Here is a 7,913-nt window from a genome sequence, read left to right on the forward strand (position 1 = left end):
AATGGTACAACCTCTATGGAAAATGATATGGCACCTCCTTAAAAAGCTAGAAATAGGAATACCACAAGATCCAGCAATCCCACTCCTAGGAATACATCCTAGAGAAATAAGAGCCATCCTATGAATAGACATATGCACATTCACGTTCACTGCAGCACAATTTACAATAGCAAAAAGATGGAAACAACCTAAGCGCCCATCAACAGATGAATGGATAAACTATAGCTCATTCACACAATGGAATACTAGGCAATAATAAAGAACAATGATGAATCTGTAAAACATCTCACAACATGGATGAATCTGGAGGGCATTATGCTGAGTGAAATAAGTCAATCACAAAGAACAAATACTGTATGAGACCACTATTATAAAAACTCAAAAAAAAATTCTTTGATGGTTATGAAGGTGGGGAGGGAAATCACTAACTAGATAGCAGACAAGTGTTAACTTTGGTGAAGAGAAAGACAACACATAATATAGGGGAAATCAGTACAACTTGACCAAGACAGAGTCATAGAAGCTTCCTAGACACATCCAAACAACTTGAAGGGCGGAATTACTGGGGCTAAAGGCTGTGGACCATAGTCTTAGGGGTCATCTAGGTTATTTGGCATAACATAGTTCATAAAGGAAATATTCTACATCCTACTTTGGCGAGTAGCGTCTGGGGTCTTAAAAGCTTTTGCGTGAGCATCTAAGATACATCATTTGGTCCTATCTCGTCTGGAGCAAAGGCGAATGAAGAAAATCAAAGATGCAAGGAAAATATTAGCCCAAAGGACTAAAGGACCACATGAACCACAGCCTCCACCAACCTGAGTCCAGAAGGACTAGACAGTGCCTGGCTACCACCACTGACCACTCTGACAGAGATCACAATAGAGAGTCCCGGGCAGAGCTGGAGAAAAATATAGAACAAAATTCAAACTCACAAAAAAAGTCCAGACTTACTGGTCTGACAGAGACTGGAGGAACCTGGGAGGCTATAGCCCCTGGACACCCTGGTAACTGAAGCCACTCCTGAAGCCCACTTCAGACAAAAATTAGACAGGCCTATAAAACAAACGATAACACACATGAGGAATATGCTGCTTAGTTCAATCAAATATACAAGACCAAATGAGCAACTGTAGCCCAAAAGCAAGATGAGAAAGCAAGAAGGGACAGGAAAACTGGATGGACACAGGGAACCCAAGGAGAAAAGGTAGAGGTGGCTGTCACATTGTGGGGATCGCAACCAATGTCGCAAAACAATATGTGTATAAATTTTTGAATGAGAAACTAACTTAAGCTGTAAACTTTCACCTAAAACACAATAAAATTAAAAAGAAACATTCACAAATAAATTGAGCAATATACTGAAAGGATAATACATCATGACCACAAAAAAAAAAAAAAAAAAAAATTCAGTAATGGTAGCCGGGCACCCTCCAGTCCTTCTGGTCTCATGGCAAAGGAGACAGTTGAGTGTTGAACTTCTGTTGTGAAAACAAGATCTCAAGGATACTCTGGCATCTCTTCACACTCAGTCAAAACGTCTATACTATGTTCTGCTATAGTCTCTATATTACGAAACGATGCTCCAAATGAAAATTCTGAGACCTGCAAAATCCTGCAAAAAAACCTGCAAAGTTGACAAAGGTGTTCATTGAGGAATAAATGTATACTTTTTAAAGTATACAAAACTTGGAACACCCCCTAAAAAAGAGTTTGATACTCAGTTAAGAAGAATCAAGCAACCCAGATATTTCATTCTTTTGAGCATTCCTGTTGAGGTTTTCCTGCAAGAGAGAAGAGAGGTTGATAACTGTGGCCATTTGGGAGCCTCAGGCTGTTGAGAAGGTTGAAGAGTCACAAGGTACAGTCACTTTAATTGCTTGTGATAAATATCAATGATTAATTATTAGATGTTTTTACTAAGAGTTCAAGACCCCTCTCATCTGGTTTTAATGGAACAGTCTCCATCCAACAGGCTGGGCATATCTCCTCATGAGGCAAGGCTACTAGTAGTTCCAAGGATGACAGGGCATTGCCTCTCCCTCCTTCTTGGAGAAGTGCATAGAATGTCACACTCCCATCTGGGGAAATCCAATCTTAGTCTTGGTGTCATTCTAACAACATTCCAGGGAGGAAATTAGCACTTGGCCCATTTAACAAACCCCCCAAGGCATCTGCTACAGTCACAAGTAGTGCTAATTTGGGGGTCTTTGAGTGCCAGCCACCACGAGTCTGTCAATTTGTCATACTATGGTGTCTTGCATGTTGCTGTGATGCTGGAAGCTGTGCCACAAGTATTCCAAATACCAGGAGGGTCACTCATAGTGGACAGATTTCAGCAGAGCTTCCAGCCTAAGACAGACTAGGAAGAAGGACCTGGCAGTCTACTTCTAAAAATTGGCCAGTGAAAATCTTATGAATAGCACCAGAACATTGTCTGATATAGTGCCAGAAGATGAGCCCCTCAGATTGGAAGGTACTCAAAATACGATTGGGGAAGAGCTGCCTCCTCAAAGTAGATCTGACCTTAATGACATGGATGGAATCAAGCTTTCAGAACCTACATTCGCTGTTGTGGCACAACTCAAAATGAAAACAAACAGCTGCAAACATCCATTATTAATAGAAATGTGGAATTTACAAAGTATGAATCTAGTCAAATTGGAAGTAGTCAAAAACGAAATAGAATGCATAAAGATCAATATCCTAGGCATTAGTGAATTGAAATGGACTGGTATTGGCCATTTTGAATCAGACAAACATATGGTCTACTATGCCAAGAATGACAAATTGAAGACAAATGGCACTGCATTCATTGTCAAAAAGAACATTTCAAGATCTATCCCAAAGTACAACACTGTCAGTGATAGGATAATATCCATATACCTACAAAGAAAATTAGTTAATACGACTATTATTCAAATTTACACACCAACCAGTAATGCCAAAGATGAGGAAATTGAAGATGTTTACCAACCTTTGCAGTCTGAAATTGATCAAACATGCAATCAAGATGCATTGATAATTATTGGTGATTGGGGTGAGAAAGTTGGAAACAAAGAAGAAAGATCTGTAGTTGGGAAATACAGCTTTGGTGTTAGAAAGGATGCCAGAGATTGCATGATAGAATTTTGCAAGACCAATGACTTATTCATTGCAAATACCTTTTTTCAACAACATAAATGATGACTATGCACATGGATCTCACCAGATGGAAAACATAGGAATCAAATCAACTACATCTGTGGCAAGACACAACGGAAAAACTCAGTATCATCAGTCAGATCAAGGCCAGGGGCCAAATGTGGAACAGACCATCAATTGCTTATATGCAAGTTCAAGTTGAAGCTGAAGAAAATTAAAGCAAGTCCATGAGAGCCAAAGTATAACCTTCCAGTATATCCCACCTGAATTTAGAGACCATTTCAAGAATAGAATGGGTGCATTGGACACTAATAACTGAAGACCAGACAAGTTGTGGGATGATATCAAGGACATCATACAGGAAGAAAACAAAAGGTCATTAAAAATACAGAAAGGAAATAAAAGACTAATGTGGATATCAGAAGAGGCTCTGAAACTTGCCCTTGAACACAGAGTAGCTAAAATGAATAGAAGAAATGAAGTAAAAGAGTTCAACAGAAGATTTCAAAAGGCAGCTGGAGAAGACCAAGTATTATAATGAAATGTCCAAAGACCTGAAGTTAGAAAACCAAATGAGAAGAACACACTCAGCATGTCTCAAGCTGAAAGAACTGAAGAAAAAATTCGAGCTTCAAGTTGCAATTTTAAAGAATTCTACAGGCAAAATATTGAAGAGCACAGGCAGCATCAAAAGAAGATGGAAGGAATACACAGAGTCACTGTACCAAAAAGAATTGGCCGATGTTCAACCATTTCAGGATGTAGCATATGATCAGGAATAGATGGTATAGAAGGAAGAAGTCCAAGCTGCACTGACGGCACTGGCAAAAAACAAAGCTCCAGGAATCGACAGAATACCAATGGAGATGTTTCAACAAACAGATGCAGCACTGGAGGCGTTCACTCATCTATGCCAAGACATTTTGAAGACTGCTACCTGGCCAACTGAGTGGAACAGATCCATATTTTTGATCATTCCAAAGAAAGGTGATTCATTAGAATGTGGAAATTATCAAACAATATCATTGACGTCACATGCACGTAAAGTTTTGCTGAAGATCATTCAAAAGCAGTCGCAGCAGTACGTTGACAGAATGCCAGAAACTCAAGCTGAATTCAGAAGTGGACATGGAACCAGGGATATCATTGCTCATGAGAGATGGATCTTAGCTGAAAGCAGAGAATACTAGAAAGATGTTTACCTATGTTTTATTCACTATGCAAAGGCATTCAACTCTGTGGATCATAATAAATTATGGATAACTTTGGGAAGAATGGGAATTCCAGAACACTTAATTGTGCTCATGCAGAACCTGTACATAGACCAATAGGCAGTTGTTCAACCAGAACAAGGGGATACTGTGTGGCTTAAAATCAGGAAAACTGTGTATCAGGATTGTATCCTTTCACCATATTTATTCAATCTGTATGCTGAACAAATCTGAGAAGCTGGACTATATGAAGAAGAATGTGGCATCAGGATTGGAAGAAGACTCATTAACAACCTGTGACACACAGGTGACACAATGCTTGCTGAAAGTGAAGAGGATTAGAACCACTCACTGAGGAAGATCAAAGACTACAGCCTTCAGTAGGGGTTACACCTCAACATAAAGAAAACAAAAATCCTCGCAATTGGGTCAATAAGCAACATTATGATAGATGGAGAAAAGATTGAAGTTGTCAAATATTTCATTTTACTTAGATCCACAATCAATGCCCACAGAAGCAACAGTCAAGAAATCAAATGACGCAGGTTTCAGCAGAGCTTCCAGATGAAGACAGACTAGGAAGAAAGGCCTGGCAATCTACTTCCAAAAATTAGCCAGTGCAAAATCTATGGATCACCACAGAACATTGTTCAACTCACTTGCTTTGGACACATCATCCAAACTCATTGCCATCAAGTAAATTTCGACTCCTACTGACCCTATAGAACAGAATATAACTGCCCCATAGGGTTTCCAAGGAGTGGCTGGTGGATTCAAACTGTCAACCCCCTGGTTAGCAGCCGAATGTTTAACCACTGCGCCACCAGGGCTATAGGAGGGATCACTTGCTGGAGGAGGACATCATGTTTGGTGAAGTAGAGGGCCAGCAAGAATGAAAGAGACCTTCAGTGAGTTGGATTGGCACAGTGGCCTCGAACATGCCAGCAATTGTGAAGATGATGCAGGACCAGGCAACATTTCATTCTGTTGTATATAAGGTCACCATGAATCAGCGTTGACTGAATAAGCTGTCTGTTTGTCTATCTACCAATCAATCATGTATGCCTGGCACTGCAAAAATCCTTGGGGATTCAGGTAACAAACAAGCACTCAAATCAGGCCATGTCTTTGTCCTTATGAAGCCGATCTTATAATAAATCTTAACAGCAATTAATGTTATTGTTAAAAAAAAATCAAACAATGAATTGCATTGGGGAAATCAGCTGCAAAAGACCTCTTTAAAATGTTGACAGCCTCCACAAGACTGAGTCCAGCACAAGTAGATGATACCCGCTACCAGCACCAACTGCTCTGACAGGGATCACAACAGAGGGTCCCAGACAGAGCTGAAGAAAAACGTAGAACAAAATTCTAACTCACAAAAAAGACCAGACTTACTAGTCGGACAGAGACTGGAGTATGGCCCCCCGACATTCTTACAGCTTTGTAATGAAGTCACTGCTGAGGTTCACCCTTCAGCCAAAGATTAGGCAGATCCAAAAACAAAACAAGAATAAATGGGCATGCCAGCCCAGGGGCAAGGACAAGAAAGCGGGAAGGGACAGGAAAGCTGGTAATAGGGAACCAAGGTCCAGAAGGGGAGAGTGTTGACATGTTGTGGGGTTGGCGACCAATGTCAGAAAAGCAATATGTGTATTAATTGTTTAATGAGAAACTAGTTCATTCTGTAAACCTTTATCTAAAATACAATCAAAAAGAGAGAGAGATAGAAATAAAGTGTTGAAAAGCAAAGATGCCACTTTGAGGACTAAGGTGCCCCTGACTCAAGCCTTGATATTTTCAGTCGCCTCATATGGATGAGAAAGTGGACAATGAATAAGAAAGACCGAAGAAGAACTGATGCCTTTGAACTATGGTGTTGGCAAAAAATATTGAATATACCATGGACTGCCAGAAAAACGAACAAATCTGTCTTCGAAGAAGCATGACCAGAGTGCTCCTTGGAAGCAAGGATGGTGAGACTTTGTCTCACATACTTTGTACATGTTATCAGGTGGGACCAATCCCTGTAGAAGGAAATCATGCTTGATAAGGTAGGAAAAAAAAAAAAAAAAAAAGAGGGCCAGCTAAAAAGAGGAAGATCCTTGAAAAAATGAATTGACACAGTGGCTGCAACAATGGGCTCAACAATAGCAACGATTGTGAGGATGGCGCAGGACTAGGTAGTGTTTCATTCTGTTGTACATAGGGTTGCTATGAGTCGGAACAAACTCAGCCACACCTAACAACAATAAGTGGCACAAACGGTTAAGTGCTTTGCTACTGAATGAAAAGTTAGCAGTTTAAACCCTCCCAAAGGCACTTCGGGAGAAAGGCCTTATGAACTACTTCCATAAGGTCACAGCCATTGAAAACCCCATGAAGCAGTTCACCTTTGACACACGTGGGGTTGCCAGCAACTGGTTACTGGTAATTCTTTCGAGAAGGTGAAAGAGGCAGTTACCTCTAAGGCACTGGCACTCAACCAAGGGTGATATTGACTCCCAGGACATTTTAAATGTCTAGAGACATCTTTGGTTGTCACAATGGCCAGGGGGTGGGGAGGAGTGCCACTGTCATCTAGTGGATAGAGACCAGGGATGCTACATTGCACAGGGTAGCCTCCTACAAGTAATTATCTAGCCTAAAATGTCACAGTGCTGAGATTGAGATACTCTGCTCTAAGGTGTACCACTCCTCTTGTTTAGCCTGAAATTCTTATACTATTCCTCACTGGAGATCCTGGTTAGAATGTAAAGTCTATAAAGAGAAACTTCAAACTATCAACCCTTACACCTACGTACCTGATCCCCAAGAAGTCCTTCTGGGTTCGTGACAAAGGCAGTGAATTATCAGGAATTCTCCAGATACTTCCTAGACACAAACAAACACCTCGCGGGATTGGTCCACTGGGTCTGAAGATTTCGGACCACAGTCTCAAGGGGCAACTCTGTCAATTGGCATAATGCAGTCCTTAAAGACAATGTTTTACATCTTAGTTTGGTGAGTAGCAACTCAGGTGTTAAAAGCTTGTGAGCAACCATTTAAGATACAACTATTGTTCTCTACTTCTCCGGAGCCAAAGAGAAAGAAGGAAATGAAAGACTCAAAGAAGAAACTGTCTACAGAACCAATAGTCTACTCAAACGACAGCATCACCTACATTGAGACCAGAAGAACTAGATGGTGCCTGGCTACCACTACCAACCATTCCAAACAGAGACCCAGTAGAGTATCCTTGGTAGAATGGGAGAAAAATGTAGAATAAAACTCAGATTCCTGAAAAAAGAACTGGTAGAGACTAGATGAACCTTCAGACTATTGCCCTGAGATACTTTTTAAACTTGGAACTCAAACCACTCCCAGAGGTCACCTCTCAGCCAAGTGACAGATTGGTCTATAAAATAAATAATATCACCTATGAGTACTGTGTTCTTCAAAATAACCATCTAGATGAAACCAAATGGTTAACATTTACCCTAGACCAAAGATGAGAAGGCTGGGGGGACAGAGAAGCTAGATTAATGGAAACAGAGCAACCAAAATGGAAATAGTGAG

Source organism: Loxodonta africana, chromosome 4, assembly GCF_030014295.1.
Source record: "Loxodonta africana isolate mLoxAfr1 chromosome 4, mLoxAfr1.hap2, whole genome shotgun sequence".
Taxonomy (NCBI): Eukaryota; Metazoa; Chordata; class Mammalia; order Proboscidea; family Elephantidae; genus Loxodonta; species Loxodonta africana.